Source organism: Physella acuta, unplaced genomic scaffold, assembly GCF_028476545.2.
Source record: "Physella acuta isolate Inbredline_101_S28 unplaced genomic scaffold, ASM2847654v3 ptg000973l, whole genome shotgun sequence".
NCBI lineage: Eukaryota > Metazoa > Mollusca > Gastropoda > Physidae > Physella > Physella acuta.
Window position 1 is genome coordinate 214,818 of NW_026732490.1, and position 15,587 is coordinate 230,404.

A 15,587-nucleotide genomic window follows, 5' to 3' on the forward strand; every position below is an offset into this window, starting at 1 on the left:
AAACACCTTCTCAAACACCATGAGAGGAAGGTGTTACAGAGAGCGCTGTTGTTGCCCGTACAGTTGGAGAAGGCGATGGCGTTCTGGCACCCTGCCCAGCACTGGAAGGGGTTTCCGTCGGCCAGGATTAACGACAGGGTGTACACGATGACGACCAGAAAGATGATCAGGATGTTGCTCATTTTAGCTGACGATAAAAATATGCAAAGATAAAATATGCAAAGATAAAATATGCAAAGATGTCACGTGTAGATTTAGCAGCTGTAACAATTTAGTGTTGGCACGGAGACTTAGAAATAATTTTTTTAGTTTTATCTGGATTTGTATAATACAAATACAGTATTAGATTATCCATATTGCCTTTCGTCTTTATACTTCCTCCCCACCTTCCCCCGACTTACTTTTATGCCGATACAAAAATCTCTATTAATAAGGATATTTTTTTTAAATGTAGAAGTGAGGTTTATTTGCTCGTGGATTTAAATTACTTAGTAATTTCACTAAAATTTTATCAGTCTCTGATTCGTGAAACTCTTGCATGTTTAAATATTGTAGTTAGCCAAACATTCGGTGTCGCTAGTTATTTCCATCCTTACTACAGTGAGGGTTCCGAATGTTGTATATGATTGTTTCACACAGCAAACAAATCTACATTTTCCAATACTCTCTCTGTAACATGTGCTTAAACCAAGCGTGTACTTACAATAACGCCTTGCTGTCCCTCAGTTGAACATGCCAAAAAAATAATCTAAAAACAAATTATTGTTTAAAAAAAGCTTAAGTTACATACCCGATTGTTTATTTCCCAAAGCTGTGGTAGAGGATTTATATTCTCCTTGTATTGTAAACTGCCGCTGTATTCTCTGGTGTTGGAGGTTTTCTGACAATGAGACCAGTCACGATGGTAGACGATGTTGTGATGAAGCAAAATGTTGAAACTTTTATACCCAAAACTTTAAGGTGTTTACAAGCATCGAATCCTGTTTTTGTGAGCCCGATATGTTTTTGTTTTAGCTTTAGTTGACCAAAATATACGTCACTTAGGTTTTTTTTGTTCTATCTCGTCAAATCTTCAATAGAAGCTTCTAGACGTTGAGTCAGGGTGAAGGTCATCTCTTTATGTTTGTAGGCCTAATAATAATTTTACTATAGTATTCTACGTCATAGGTCGCCATATTGTATACACGTAGTTACCTTTTTGGCGTACTGACTACCAATCGACTGGCGTATTGATATGGATTACATATTTTACTTTAATTTGTAAAAGATACCATTTAGTCCTGACGATTAATAGGGCAAATAAATCAGAGTCCTGAGACTTTATGAAGGGATAGTGTGGTCACCTCTATACTCTGCCGCCTTTATTATCTCTAACATTGAAGCTACGTGCCTATCATGTTTGAGTGGATTTAATGTCTTACAAATCTCTATACTTGCGTGATATCATTCGTACGCTTGCACCTAGCCATGCCGTTCCCACATTATATTTTATTTTTACCTCAAAGTTAATTTTAAAAATAATCTTAAATCCGGTTATCTTTAAATTTGATGGTTCTTTTGTTTACTTGGAGTGGGCGTGGCCAATGAAAGTTTTTCTGCTTTGATGTCGAATCTTGATCAATGTTCTCTCACGGATTTAATCCTATGCAGGTTTGTACCCCTGATGTAAATGCAGGATTAACGACCCATTTACCTTTTGCTCGCAGTGACCCCATATTTCCGTGACTTATTCCACTCTTGTGTCGTGACTCTTGTGATAGACAATAACACGGGGATGATGGACGTAAATATCGTGTTTTTATCCCAAGTTTGCTGAGATTTGTCGCTTCGAAAAACTTAACATCGCAGTTTGTCATACATTTTGGTGGATAATAGCCATGGGCACAAAATATCTAGCACATGGGTATAGGCATTTATTTGTCAATGGGTATGTAATATATATATATATATATATATATATATATATATATATATATATATATATATATATATATATATATATAATTTGTTTGTGTGTATAGTTAAAATATTGAACATCAATAAAGCTTGGATGCACCTACATAAATTGTATATTTTCATTCATTCTGTGATGATATTTTGTGTAGCTAAGGATTACTGCTGATGCCGAATTATCATTATTGATTATTTTAAAAAGATAATTAATTTTATAGCTTTTTACGTATTTTTAAGCACAAATTTCACTATCCTTGATTTGAAATAAAACTGAATTATATGAAAACAACAATTACCTAAAATAGAGATGTCACCTTTGTGTCATCACCCCAGAAGCTAATTTCTTCGAGGTAGTATAGTTAAAACTGAATGTTGGGTTTAACGTAGCTTACTAATCACTTGTTTTATAAGGTAACCTGCTTGTTTTAGCATGACGTTTAAAATGGTTTAAAAATGACATTGTACTTCGTCTATTCTGGGCAACACATTAAATTCGCGGTATTTCTAGTTGTCGAGAAAAGCAAATGTTTTATGGAAGTTTCATCAAAACGTTTCGGCATTACTGGAATTGTTTAAAGTGGTATCAAAACTAATACGTTGTGTCTTGAAAATAACTTTAGAAAGGATTAACGATCTAGTCACAGAATACAGGATTAACGATCTAGTCACAGAATACAGGATTAACGATCTAGTCACAGAATACAGGATTACCGATCTAGTCACAGAATACAGGATTTACGATTGAGTCATAGAATACAGGATTTACGCTTGAGTCATAGAATACAGGATTAACTATTGAGTCATAGAATACAGGATTAACGATCTAGTCACAGAATACAGGATTAACGTTTGAGTCACAGAACACAGGATTAACGGTGGAGTCACGAATACCTTTTTCGTTGGTGGGTTACTCAGCTCTGGCTTAGCTGTAAGATAGAGAGGTACATGGCACATCTTCCCCAGGGAACTGAAAGAAAAATAAATGACCCGTCGATTTTGTTTCACCGTAGGTAGTCGGAGTAGTCTGATAATGCTGGTGTACTCTCCTGTATTGTTACTTCATGACCGGTCACCGTAGGCTGAAAGTTGGAAGTTTTTGTCTAAAAGTTGGAAGTTTTTGTCTAAAAGTTGGAAGTTTTTGTCTAAAAGTTGGAAGTTTTTGTCTAAAAGTTGGAAGTTTTAGTCTAAAAGTTGGAAGTTTTTGTCTAAAAGTTGGAAGTTTTTGTCTAAAAGTTGGAAGATTTAGTCTGAAAGTTGGAAGATTTAGTCTGAAAGTTGGAAGTTTTAGTCTGAAAGTTGGGAGTTTTAGTACACTTTATACTCTTTTAAAATAAAATACTTTATTTTTATATCTTTTTGCTTGAGTTGTAGGCATTTGGTGCTGCTGTAATTTAAATATTTTTTTTTGCGTCGACGATTATTTGCTTTCTCATGTCGTGAAAATGTTCCCAACATTAACTATTGATGTGATATTTTACATTATTTGGTGTAACGACACAGTGTTGTCCCTTGAGGGTTCCAAATATATTACCAGTGTGTAGTGATTAAGAGTGACCTCCTCCTACGGTTTAGGAAATGGTGATGACAATTGACATGAAACGTCTATGTCATCATTTTAAGTTTTTGAAAAAAATCTTTTTAAAAATATGGCAAGCGATAAAATTATATTTACATTTGTAAAAATTAAAGCCGTTTGTGAACCATCGATTACACCCATTTTTATATTTTTGTATTGAATATAAGCCGTTGAAAAGCATTTTAGAATTATTTTATCAATTCAAATATTTTCAAAAACTGCCATGCAGGAATGGCCATGCAGAATAAAACAATAAAAGTCAGAACAATTGTTTTCCATGACAAAAATACACAATAGTGATCTATGGTGTATAGCGTAGTATTGCATTTATCTATATATATAATTCTCTGCTGGGAGCCGTTAGAAAACAAGCTGCAAGCGCCTCCTTGCAGTCCCCTCTCTTTCTCTCTATCACTATCACTACCACCCCCACCCCATCCCCACATTGTCTGGTGAGCTGTGGTCACGCTGTTTACATTTTACAATCATAGAGACGGGTTTGGTGACGGCTATTAGGGGCAGATAATTTAATTTGAAACGATTTTAAACTTAGAGGAGGTAACTAAGAGGAGGCTGCTTTCACGTGGGGGGGGGGGGGGGGTGGGGGTTTAGTGTTTTTAAGGAAATATTTTCAGTGGCAGCATTGGTACTGTCGAATTCACAAATTATAAATTACTGAAAAGTAGAAAATAAAACAACTAAATAGCGGCGTATGATACGCCGCGGGTCGGCTCGTATTAAATAATGTAACATTCCCAATCACCACAGCACTCCGACTCTGAATCCATTTTAAATGTAAAAGTGTTTGCTGAATTATTATTATATTACTAGTAATTATTTTTTTGACAATTTCTAGCCTTAATTAAACCGAAAGTAATTTTGTACTAATTACACAGATGTTGTAAAATATTCAATTTTGGTTGAAAAATGTGCTTTCTGGCAACAAAAATGTGGAACCATTTGGAACCAGCTTTTCCAGTCTATTTAAGACACTAGAGATATGTTTTATTGTTTGAAGGCATTAGCCACTGATGACTAAAATATTCCAGATTTAAATTAGGAATATATATTCTTTTCCGTTCTAATAAAAAAGCAATTTTAAGTAGAACTGATGTACTTTCTGATTCTTTTAGAGTCTGTTTTTATAGTTACTTCACCCTGGAAAAAGAACGCGTTTTGTTCAATGAATGTAAAATGTTGTGTTCCTGTGTTATTGATTTTTGTCATGTCGCTAAAATTGTTTTTATTCATGTTCAGTTGTAATTAATATTTTTTTTTCATGAATTGTTAGTAAAGTGTAATATTTTATTCATGAAAATTCAGGTGAAGATCTTGTTATTTTATCATAGTTTAGTTTACTGTCACACCCGACTTGACAGTAAAGCACTTTAGCACACGAGTATGAAAGCAATTGGTCGTGTTGTAACACTTCATTGGTTCGTGGATTTTTCTTAGTTTTTATTTATTGCTGTATTTTTATTATTTTTTTTTTTACAGATTCAACCTCTATCGATATTTTGTTTCGCATCTATCGTTATTAACACAAATTCAAACATTTTCTTCTCATTTAAAGTTTTTTTTTTTTTAATTCAATAAGTTTGTAATGGAATATTTTATTTAGCTGCGATTTTTTTACATATAGTTTTTAAAAAAATTGTAGTTTTATTGAAAACAGAAAATAATGGAGTAGATCTGTGTATGGTGTTTAACGTTTTGTGAACAGTTATGTAAATGGCAGATCTGTTACATTACATTACGTTTTAGAAAACACAATTTCTGTCTGCGAAAACAGTCTAATTGTGTAATCTGCAGGCCCTAATTAGTGTTTAACAGCAGGGTCTAATTAAAAAATGAAGACAAATACATTGCGTTAAATAATTACAAATTTAATGAACCCGTTGAGAATAAATAAATAAATGACGAGATTTGAAGAATGTTCTGTACAAGCTGGAGCACAGTGTTAGAGCCTTCAGGCTGATGTGGTCATTTGTCCACTCGCTAGTCGTCACAGGCTCTAGAGCAGGCCTGGAGCACGACCAGCGGGTTCGTGCAGTTGGCCTGCTGGATGGCGAAGTTTAAAAACAGTCCACAGGTTCCTTCCCCTCCACCAAAGGGGATAACCCCGGCGGGAGGAAAAAATTGACCTGAAATCAGAGACACGGCGCAGAGTGTGAGAACCACGGCTAGGGCGATAGCTGCTGTAGTCTTCATGTTGGGCTCTTTGTTGGAGGGATAGATCTGTAACAGAAATACATACATTACATCGGTGTATACTTCATGAATATGCATATATAGATTAATTTATATATTTTTATATATATATATATATATATATATATATATATATATATATATATATATATATATATATATAATTGACACGTACATACAGTGTTAATGTATTTCGTAGATTTTTATGAAACGATGACCACTTCTGATAATATTCACTTCACACGATTAGGTTTATTTATTTCACGCTAGACATATTGTAAGCGTTAATGTTTTAATTAATTTTTGCAATCATATCTAATGTATCAAATCTACATCATCAAGTAGTCTTTAAAAAGGCTACAGCCTTGTATTTCATATGTATTTTTAAAACTTGCAATTCTATCTTCGGTGAACGTTGGATTTTGTGTTTACATTTCTAACTTAATGGTCTACAGATTTCTGGGTATCACGTCCATACTGTTTCCCCTCACCCACAAATCTGACTGTAACTTCCAAGTTTTGTATTTCATTCACATCACTTACCAAACGATTAGTGTGGGAGTAAGGCTAATTCTTCTTTCTCTCTTAGATAACAAGTTTTAAATACCTACGCCCTCCCTTTCCCTCATATTTTCTTATAATAGGCTGGTATCCAAAAATTTAGAAGTCATTTTAAATCTATTCCTATGGAAATATGTACATCATAAAGTAGCCAAACCACGATTGTAAGAGTTAAGTAAAAAATGTATATCAGATTTGAACAATTAGCTTTGTCTTGTCTAAATTTGTTTAATATCGTAACTTACCAAAAAAAAGTGTGTTGTGGTTAGAAGTTGGTTGGTGTGTTCGCTGTTTCTTGTCGTATCAGTTCTACTTGTGATGAAGTTGGTTGGTGTTCACTGTTTCTCTAGTTGCTGTTAGTTCTTCTTGTGGTGAAGACAGGTTGAATGAAATTGAAATCTGACGGACTTATATACAGACTAAAATATGTTTTTTTTCTGCTGGTTACAGCAAACAAAATTATTTTTTTCAGGGTGTTTGTTTCATTGTGGTAGGTAAATACACGTATAGGTAAACACACTGATAGGTAAACACACCTGGGCGTGGAATGGGGTGCTGTCACAACTTTATCATAACAGCTCCGGTCATGTCATAATTAGGTCAGGGGGGACCAGCGCCACACTGACGACACTAGGCACGTCAGAGAAATATTTTAAAGGCGTTTTGATTGTTTTTTAAAATTATTTGTAAATACAAGTCTGGTAAATATTTGGAAAATATTTTGTAGAAACGTGATCACCATCGTATCGAGATGGTGAACACGTTAATTGTGGGAGTAAATAGATTTGTTGTGTTGGAGAGTATCTTAACAAAACAGATCTAGCTGTAGAATATGATGAATTGCTCCAAGAAATCTCTCAGGAATCTGAATAATCTCTAAACAAAACAGATTTAGCAGTAAGAAAATGACGTGTTATTCTAAAAGAGCTCTACGGGAATGTAAATGAAGATTTACCTGATTTAGTTCAGGTGAAGTAACGTTTGGGGGGGGGGGGTGTCAGCAACCAGACCTTGAATTAAAGCAGTGTTAAGACACACGGGTCAGCACTAGATTGTCGTACATTGCTTTCTCAGTTGTTTTATAGTTTAGTTTTTGGGCTTTGTTCAAGATAAATAGATGTCGCTAGAGATTTTTATTTTTGCTTTGACATAATAGTCTTGTCTAGCGATGCTGGTTTTCCCTGCGTTTATTGTGAAATCATTTGAAAGTTGTTTTTTTTTTGCCTTAATAAAAAAAGAAAATAGATGCATGAGCGCGCGTTTGTTGAACAGAGTGAAAAAACTCAGTTACTATATTCATTATAACTCTAGGATTTTGCAGAAGTTACATGAACCTAAAAACATGACATTTTTGAACCATCAAACCATCACATTTGAGGTTATAGAATGCTCCCACCACCATATAAAATAACCAATCAAAAAATCAACCCACCCACAAATTAAATCAGTTTCTAAACGGTGTAATCAAATGACAGTTACTGTTGTTACTTGTTAAGTAGAAAATCAGTACATGCGAGTCTTTGGAAATAAGTGGAAATTAAAAAAAAAACACCAAAACACAATAATAGGATAAGTTAAAAACAAAAACAAATGTGTTATGTAACATCTCTTGACTTCCAGCCTGCCGTATAAAACACGATATAACAAAGTGATAAACCACAACCCACCCTTCCTGTTATATAATATCTACACGATCCCTTACCCTTACCTAAGACCATCGATAAACAGTTTGTGTAACTTCGTAATACACATTTAACTCTCAGGGGGTATGAAACCTGTTCTAATTCAATTATTATTCGTTAGGTGTAAGATTTATTTAATGTTGAGTGCTAGAAAACAAAAAAATTGAAATAAATCCCGCTTGTTTATGTACAACACGATGACCATCAAGGTTGATGTGCTGCTGACCATATTGGTCAACATTGTCTAGTTCTTGACGTCTTGACCAATGTGATAAGTCGTGTTGCTCCAACTTCGATCTAGTTTTAACTAATATTAAAAACTTAGAAGTTTTCACCTACTAGTTACGATTAGAGGCTGATATAATAAAAAGATTAGGAGGGGGGGGGGGGGGGGGGTATTGTGTGTCTTAATTTCTTGGAATAGTTTGTTGACGCCGATGAGTTTTTTAATTGTATGCAATGATATGAAGAACGTTGTAGTGACGCCATTTCTCACGTCATATCCGCTTTGCTCCTAAATGCGCTACTCTTGTTTGACGTCCTGTTTTTCTATCGTAATCAACAAAGTAATTACAGTATTTTTTAATAGTATTCACATACTCTGAAAACATGTATACAAGTCACAATAGTTCTACCTTTTGTTTCCCGTCCTATAATTTATACTATAAAACTTTTGATGGTAGCGGCTAGCCGACAACGTGAACCGCTGTGTCTAGAACTCTCTCCTATCACCCTCCAGAGATAGACTACACGTTTTTAGCTTGTGTTCCGTGAAGTGTACGATTGTATTCACAACTTGTTCACTTAAAATACCGGTCCCCTGTATGATTGTATTCACAATTTGTTCACTTAAAATACCGGCCCCCTGTACGATTGTATTCACAACTTGTTCACTTAAAATACCGGCCCCCTGTATGATTGTATTCACAACTTGTTCACTTAAAATACCGGTCCCCTGTATGATTGTATTCACAATTTGTTCACTTAAAATACCGGCCCCCTGTATGATTGTATTCACAACTTGTTCACCTAAAATACCGGCCCCTTATCAAATCGTCGACCAAAAACTCCGTCAAGCCGAGGTACCAGCTGTTTGTCTAGTTGAGTTGCCGGCTTATCAGCAAGTCCGACAATACAGTTTTTGTTTACCTTTGACGGTACCTGTCAGGGTAGCGCCATAATCCAAGCACTTGGTCTGTTCTAATCTACCTGTAGAAGCTGATAAGATACGCCTGGTTGAGGCTAGGTCAACCGCGACTGCGGGGGACAGACAACCCGACCGGAACCCAATTACCAGTTGATAAAATCAAAATGTCCTTCAAAGCTTCGGATTCTATAGTCAATAATTGGTTCTTTTAACTATGTGTTGTCATCCCTAATGATAATAAAAATTTAAAATCTCCATTAGATGCGGACAAATGTTATGATTTTATATTGAAAGCTTTTGTGGTCCGTGACGTATTAACCAGGGCTGTATGATTTGATGACTTTCTCAGGCAGCATCGGAACAAAATATAGGACGACGCCAAATTGTTCTGTTTAATATGTTACCACATAGATCCATCTGCTACCAGCGTTTATAATACCTGCTTGTTAGTCTTTGTATATTTTATGATAGCGACGTAGCATAAATCAAGCGCGCGTGGGACGCTTGTTTAAATTTCAGTCCTAAGGTTACCAAAGTCTCGAGTTGCATGGTTTTACATTCTCGCTGAATTTTAAAATCGTCTCAATAAACTCATCTTCTGTGATGTTGAGGTAGTGATACCGTTTTGATTGGTTGTGCTGGTTTATATGTAAAGTTAGGTTATGTAAAGTTACCCTTTCGAACTTGGCGGTTTATGACCTGTTTCTGACCTTGGGATATGACGGGATAGTGTGGTCAGCACTAAGTGACGGGATAGTGTGGTCAGCACTAAGTGACGGGATAGTGTGGTCAGCACTAAGTGACGGGATAGTGTGGTCAGCACTAAGTGACGGGATAGTGTGGTCAGCACTAAGTGACCGGATAGTGTGGTCAGCACTAAGTGACGGGATAGTGTGGTCAACACTAAGTGACGGGATAGTGTGGTCAGCACTAAATGACGGGATAGTGTGGTCAGCACTAAGTGACGGGATAGTGTGGTCAGCACTAAGTGACGGGATAGTGTGGTCAGCACTAAATGATGGGATAGTGTGGTCAGCACTAAGTGATGGGATAGTGTGGTCAGCACTAAGTGACGGGATAGTGTGGTCAGCACTAAATGACGGGATAGTGTGGTCAGCACTAAGTGACGGGATAGTGTGGTCAGCACTAAGTGACGGGATAGTGTGGTCAGCACTAAGTGATGGGATAGTGTGGTCAGCACTACGTCCGTATGGTACTGAACGAGGTATTATTGTCGTATACAAATTTGTTGAAGGACTGCGTTAACCAACGTCAGCAGCTGACCACAGCAAGACGCTGGACACACTGTCCATCGACAGCAATATTTGAACATTTCGTCCTCTCTGTGAGTGGGTCAGTTCTGCTGTTTGATTTGATTCAACATTTAGCAGTTGATCATAGTTTATGTCGTGAGTCAGCAGACACTGGAGCAAGTTTTTGGTTTTAATGTAGTACATCCAACACGACAGCCTTGACCAACTGAACTACATGGGAGTGACCTTCACTTACGGCTAGTTTATATTGTGCACACATAGGTAAAATGATTATAATTTAATTGTGCAATATATCATCAGGTGCGACGTAATTTTACACACGATTATAAAGATAATTGTTTTATAAAAGTGTATCTCATACATTCTAACATACAACTTGATGAAGAGATAATGATACATTTTAAAAAATAATTTTTTTGTAGAAGTATAATTGTCATTGTGTTGAAGTGCTGTGTGATGTCCCAGCTGTTTGAATGCTACATGTTATTTTACCTGTGGTCGTCTCGTGCTAACCTAGGCATGTGGCAGTGAGTGATGTAGCCCGGGGGTGTGGGGGGGGGGGGCACCGGCCTGGTTTACAGCTGGTGTCTCCCCTACAAGATTGCCCTAAAGTTGATAGAGAGGGAACAGGATTTAATTAGCTGGGGCGGCGTGGGTTCGTTTTCCGCTTGATTGGTTGAGCCAAGGGCCGTAGGCATGGTTTAGCGTTTGGCTGGTTTGGTTTGAGTGATTTATAGTAAGCTCCCTTGATTTAAGTGCTTGATTTGAACTAGTTGGATTTAACTGGTATTTTTTTACCATACTTTTTTAAGTATTAATTTTTTGCCATTGGCTAGTTGTTATTGGCTTATGATAAATCCCAATCCATGGTATATTAGTATAATCCTCTTTATGGTACATTCTCATTATCATAGCGTTTAGTTTGGCAATAAATCTTAAATGTGAGCTATCGAAGTTTTTGTTTTTATAGGAATCTGTACATACCTATTTTTGTACACACATTGTTAAATTTATTTTTCATAATATTCAATATTTAAATATACGCTAGTTAAAAGAAACAAAATACATATTAAAAAATAATTTGATGTTTATTTAACATGAAAACAACAGAACGTAATGTGTAATAAATAGAATGCTGTGTTGTAGTTTGAATGAGATGAATCGATGAAAGTCAGTCACGTGATTTAATGTCATTCAGCGGCGTGAACCTTGACCTTGGGGTCATTTAGTCCCGGCATGAGCGCGCGCACAAGGGTCGAATGGCCAAGGGGTTGGTGCAGTTGCCCAGCTGTAGGGCGATGTCCACAAACAACAGACAGCCCAGGCCCTCGTCCACATCGAAGTCACCCCCGATGGGGAAGCCGGGGAAAAACTGGGCTGAGATGATGGCGGTGGAGCAGAGCACGAGGAAGATGACGGTGGCGCTGTTCATGTTGGTGGGGTGGGCGGTGGCGTCACTTGGTAGCTGTGGGGGCAAAAAAATAGGATTGAAAATACAACCAAGTATTTGTATAGTGTTAGTACACGCTGTATCAAATCATCTGAATACCATGCCTGAAGGTATTTAATGTGTGAACTAGGATAACAGATGTGGACTAAAATCTCTAACCTAGATATAGGCATACTAGTGTGTGTGTGTGGGGGGGGGGGGGGGGTTAAAGTGATATGACGAACAATCTAATTTATAAACGTAATGAGAAGATCAGCTGTAGCATTAAAGTGTCTTGTCCGATTAATTTAAATAAATGTGTAAAAAGCTTGTTTAAGTGGTTACCTAATTGTTTTAGCGGGCTGATTTGATTTAATTGTCGTGTCACTTTATATAGGATCAACTAATAATTCTTCCTTTAAAGATCTACGATTAGATTTTATAGATTTCAACATTCACTGTATGGTTAGAAAATATTGGTATCTTTTACTATTAGATGTTACATTTGAAAATATGGTGAAAGGGGAGATCACTGTTAATCACATGTGTATTTACATTTGGGATTTAAAATAATATCTAACATTGCTTATATCTTTTCCTATTTATGTTAATAATACGGAAAACTGTTTTGAAAAATCGTGTGCTTGTCTTAGTCCAATTATATTAATTTCAGCTAGCGATAAAATGTGAATTAACTTACCAGATAAAGTAGAGTGTGGGTGTTGAGGTGGGTGTCGTTGGTTGAGTGGTAGATCTCACGGAGCAGGTAGTCACCGTATGCTAGTCTTGCTGGCTTGTGCTGTTGGTTGGTTCACAGTTGTAGTTGCTGTGGACAGTCAAATGGACAGACTTATATACGCTCGTTTTCTGTTATTTTACACGATAAACAATATAAAAATTGTGGTTTAATAAACACAAACAGTAAACACAAAACATGCACTTTATCGGGCGGTGGTGACGTTAGGATTAGTATCACATCTAGGATAAGAATTTATGTGGCCAGTAGGAATTTTAGTGACGAAATAACACCATATTTATTTATTAGTTTTTTTTAATGTTTTTGACGCTTTTGGTAAATAGCTCGTCAAGTAAATCCGGCCAAATTTGACAAGTTTGTGGCCAAGTTTCAGACTTGTTGACTGCTGGCGTAAGAAACTGTTCTCACAGAAACTTTGAAAACATTTTTAAAAAAAAAAAACATATTTTGTCGCCGAGGTGTTTCTCCTGTCGTGTGGCCTTCAGTTCACGGTGCCCTCGGCTATATTTAGCTGCATGTTCTCGACAGGGTGCTCGGCTCTAGATGTTCGGTTGTTTTGTTGCGTGGTTAAACAATTACACCAACAAGATGAGGCACGTCTTTTTTTAAAACTTCCATAAACATACCACTCTCACATACTCCAAGACTATTTTACTTCACATATATCGTAATGTCAATATATTCAAAAAATGCCATTACATACTAAAATGACGAGATGCTCAAATACCAAGCTAAGCTTCATTGGCAAAATAATGCTAAAATGTGAAGATGTACTAAGATATTAAAAAAAAAACTTATGATAAGGTACAAAATCAGAACTCATTTGTATTGAACATAGCTTGATTCACGATACCCCCCACCCTCGCGAATAATTCAAGGGCGACATGCAGATCACTCACCGGGTGGGTTGGTCTATAGGCTGGCTAATGTATTATTTATCGTTAAACATTTAGTTTACTGATAGAGCGATGAGCTGGTCAAACGTTTCCCAACAAATGTCTCAAGTTAAATCTACAGATATTGCCCTAACCACCGTCTCAAATAACAGTGTTGCTTCCCTTGATCTTTATAACTTTCTCTTTAATTAAGATGAAAGCTTTGGTTCTTCTAAGTATTTTTTTCCTGTTTTTTTTTTAAAAATTCATCTCTATGTTTTGGTACTCTATGCCAGTTCACATTGTATCGCATGTAGTTGGAGGTTGTGTGCTTGCAGGCTCATGAAAATGAACCAGCTAATGAACATGCATGAACCATCGACCCTGACTGTCGACTGTATGTTCGACGTGAGCAATTATCTCTCGTGTCAGTGGCGGATGAGGCTGGTATTGAGTAGTAGTGGCCGTTTTATTGTGGGCCCAATTAGGTGAAGTACCACAAAATTATGGTATATGTATTGATTGGCACTTGGTGTGTGGGTGTGTGTGTTGGGCGGGGGGGGGGGGGGCGTATTATTTTAAAAAACATTTATGTAGTTGATTTACTAAAGATATTTAGATTTAGATAATAACGTTTGTAACTAAATATTTCTGAGATGGGTGGTGGATAAAATCCACAACATTATCCACACATTTAAGTTGGTCTGTGAATGTTGAATGAACTTGAATGACGGTCTGATTTTTTTTTTTAAATAGCGGCCTAGTGCTGAATAAAGTTGTCCTGGTTTGTGAGTTTCTGGATTGTTGATCAGCTGTGTGTGAGGGGGGGGGGGGGGGGTATGTCAACATTCGTCGTGACACTATCGTCGCCAGCAGCGCTCTCGTCTGCCCGTCTGCCATTGCTTACATTAGCAGCCGACGTTTTGTGTATAGCTCCTGCGTGGACAGTTTACTCTGTCGGTACGTTACAGTGGGTGGGGGGTGGGGAGTGTACGTCAGTTGGTGGTGGGGGGGAGTGTACGTTACAGTGGTTGGGGGGGGGGAGTGTACGCCACAGTTGGTGGGGGAGTGTACGTCACAATTGTCGGGGTTTGGTGTGTGTGTGGGGGGTGGGGAGTGTACATCACAGTTGGTGGGGGAGTGTACGTCACAATTGTCGGGGTTTGGTGTGTGGGAGGGGGAGTGTACGTTACAGTGGTTGGGGATTGGTGGGGAGTGTACGTCACAATTGTTGGGGGAGTTGTAGTGTACGTCACAATTGGTGGGGAGTGTACGTCACAATTGTTGGGGGAGTTGTAGTGTACGTCACAATTGTTGGGGGAGTTGTAGTGTACGTCACAATTGGTGGGGAGTGTACGTCACAATTGTTGGGGGAGTTGTAGTGTACGTCACAATTGGTGGGGAGTGTACGTCACAATTGTTGGGGGAGTTGTAGTGTACGTCACAATTGGTGGGGGAGTTGTAGTGTACATCACAATTGTTGTGAGATGACAAGTTGGCTTGTAGGTCACAAGATGGCGGATTTTGTGAGGTTTGAATTAAATATGAAATGACCAGATAGGCAGTTTTTTGCTGGTGATCCAAGTTTGATTTAGTGTTTGAGCCCGAATGTCCGGCAAAGTATGGACCGTAGCTTTAAGAAGGTGGGAGGGACGGTCTCTGTGGACGTACGGCAGGGGTGGGGTTTAAAGGGAGAAAAGTCTCCACATATCTTGTATTACAAACTCCAACGATCTAGTGCTTCAGTCTGCACATCTTTCACACTCAATATATTCCTGCAATGACTTGACACTTTATTCAAATAAACTTTGTCCGCAACAGCCAAAGGTCTAGTTCGTTACTGATGACATACGTTTTTTTTAAAAAAAAAGGAGAATTAAGATAAAATAAAAACATAGTTAATACATTGAACTTGATGCTTTTATGTTTGATAGTTTTAAATGCATAAGGTTTCTTGAATAAAATATTGATTCATTGTGTTTTCTTATACAATTTTGCAAACACAAACTCTGAATAACTATAAACTCTCATATAACAAATCAATGTTTTCTTGTGTGCATGTTTGATTACAGCTTGAATATAGTGTTTGCTGTTGCATCCTTAACATTTCTAACAACGACTT

The 15,587-nt window shown here is 37.2% G+C and overlaps 2 protein-coding genes across 6 annotated transcripts in view; one reads left to right on the top strand and one right to left on the bottom strand.

Moving 5' to 3' along the window:
- LOC131954116 (uncharacterized) overlaps positions 1–15,587 on the bottom strand; it is a 245,497-nt gene that overhangs the window by 161,688 nt on the left and 68,222 nt on the right. The gene's annotated exons all lie outside the window — the stretch shown is intronic.
- LOC131954112 (neogenin) overlaps positions 1–15,587 on the top strand; it is a 122,064-nt gene that overhangs the window by 67,749 nt on the left and 38,728 nt on the right. The gene's annotated exons all lie outside the window — the stretch shown is intronic.